We start from the raw sequence: 2540 nt of genomic DNA, 5'->3' as shown, positions 1-2540 counted from the left end.
TCGGCAATCAGCCGACAATCACTGCCCCTCTGGGCATACCGACCGTGTAGGTCATCAAGTAACAGCGTGAACCGACCGAGATAGGTCAATGTACGGAAAGTAACGAACGACCGAACAGGTTACCGATGCAAATAGGAGAACCGACCAACCAGGTCACAAGTATAGTATATACGAATGCCATCTACTCTACCCCTATACAGGATAGTACACATAGAACAACCAGGCAGAGTAAACAAAGATAGTATGTAGATACTGCTCGATGTCAACTAAAAGTACGAACGCAAGAACCGACCGATAGGTCACAGGAGTGTATTCGATATAGTCCGGAACTACCGTCAGCACCAGCCGACAATCCTACCCCTCAGGGTACACCGACCTCATAGGACATCAAACGACGGAGTCAATGAATCGACCGAAAAGGGTCACAGTGCTAAGCCAAAACCGACCAACCAGGTTACAAATGTGAAGTACGATAACCGACCAATTAGGTCACCGAAACAAGGTGCGAGAACCGACCAATCAGGTCACCGAACGAGGTAGGAGAACCGACCAATCAGGTCACTGGAATCACATATGGATAAACTACTCTACTCCTACACATGATACTAAGCATAGAAACATACGAGTAGAGTATAATAAAATCAACTGGGATGCCAGCTCAATAGACAATACGATAATAGCAACCAGAGAACAGAGATAGAAGAAATATCACCGAGCGTGCACCACTGTACCGACTTCGGATCGAAGTACCCACCTGTANTTTTTACTTCATTTTTTTTTGATTGGTACCGGAATTGGTACTGGAAGAAGTATGAGAAATCTATATTATCAAAATTTCGACTTTTTCGGGTCATTGGAATAGCTTTTTTGGTTACTAATTGATTTGATTTCGGGATTGGAAATCATTAGTATTCTACTATAGAAACCTCTTTTGGAGGTTTATAGTTTATTTGTTCGAGAAAACTGGATCCTTCATGATTGATCGTCTCGAACAATCTGTTGAAGATGTAAATAATAAGTCTTAAGCAAACTCGTTTATTCGTCTTATTTATAAATATAAATAAATATTTTCATTCATATGATAGAATATGGGGTTAAATTAAATAAATTCGATCCTTGCTGACCCTTATCCGGATAAATACTTATTTATCCGTACCGTAGATAGAAAGTATGGACTATTATATACCGGTTGAACCAATGACTATTCATGATTTTATATTGAATCAATTCCATACCGCTTTGAAATTTCAATTAGAGGAATGTTATGGTAAAACTTCGTTTGAAACGATGTGGTAGAAAGCAACGTGCGACTTGAAGGACATGATCGGCTGTGGATTTTGACATCCGCCGTCTTCTATAGTAATGAAGATGCTCTTGGCTCGACATAGTTTGTTCTGCCCGGAACCTAATTTGGAAACTTGACGAGTGCTTATGTAATTAAATTACACACATAAACATCATCAACAGAGAGTTTAGTTGCACTGTCAAAAAATCTCAGTCCTTACAATAAGTTAGACCAACTTTGTAAGTATATCCTCACTATATATAAATTCTAAATTGAAGGGTTCAAATTCAGAACAAGTTTGAAAAGTCCAATTTTTTGAAATTGGTAAAACTATTTCGATGAAAAGTGTATCACAAAGGAAACAAGACCAAATAGGAGCCCACATCCACTCTTGCACTTGACTTGAAAGCCAATAGTGGAAATACCGACTACAGAAGACAGTCTCACCTTAGAGGAGGATTCATCTTTCAATAGCAGACTATTCTCCGATGATGCTTGTCAGGAAATCGTCTGGTTTATAGCTCTCTTTCAACTTCTATTAGAGTACCATACCTCTTCAGTCCTTCTTCTCATTCTGACTTGACTTGTCATCGCTGTGGAGTTTGTGCCACTACTCTTTCTGGAATGGAGAACCCTTTTTGCCTCAAACCTTTAAAATAGCCAATTTTAAGCCATTTGCTGCTGTCAAGATCTGTTGCAAATTCAATCTCCTAGTCTGGTGGCATTTCGGGCAACTCCGTCGGAAATACATTCAGAAACTCTCGGACTATTGAAAGCTCATTGAGTGCCGGACTCTCCTTCCGGTCATCCACTACCGTCGCTAGAAAAGCAACACAGGCATTAGCAATAAGGTTTCTCGCTTATGACATGGATACCATAGTGGCATAGAGTGAGCTCTTACACCCGCAGTACACAAGCTCCTCGTGACCCAGCTCCCTAAAGGTCACCAAACGACTCTCACAATCAATGGTAGCTTAGTACCTGGCGAGCCAATCCATTCCTAATACTAGGTTAAACTCGACCATCCGATTCAAGACTAACAAGTTTGTTGGCATGATCCAATCCCCTACTGTGACAGGGCAGGCACGACATATACTCCTAACACTAAATGCATGCTCGAGCAGTTATACCTATCTAAATTGCTTGGTGTATACTATGTCTATTCCACGAGTAGTGCAAACAACCAACTAATGAATGAATACAATGTTTTTGTGTCAAATAATGCTTTGTATCTTATGCTGTTAATTAAAATAAT

Source organism: Ananas comosus, linkage group 1 (assembly GCF_001540865.1).
Source record: "Ananas comosus cultivar F153 linkage group 1, ASM154086v1, whole genome shotgun sequence".
Taxonomy (NCBI): Eukaryota; Viridiplantae; Streptophyta; class Magnoliopsida; order Poales; family Bromeliaceae; genus Ananas; species Ananas comosus.
The sequence above is the reverse complement of the archived record's forward strand: the minus strand, read 5'-3'. Positions refer to the sequence as shown.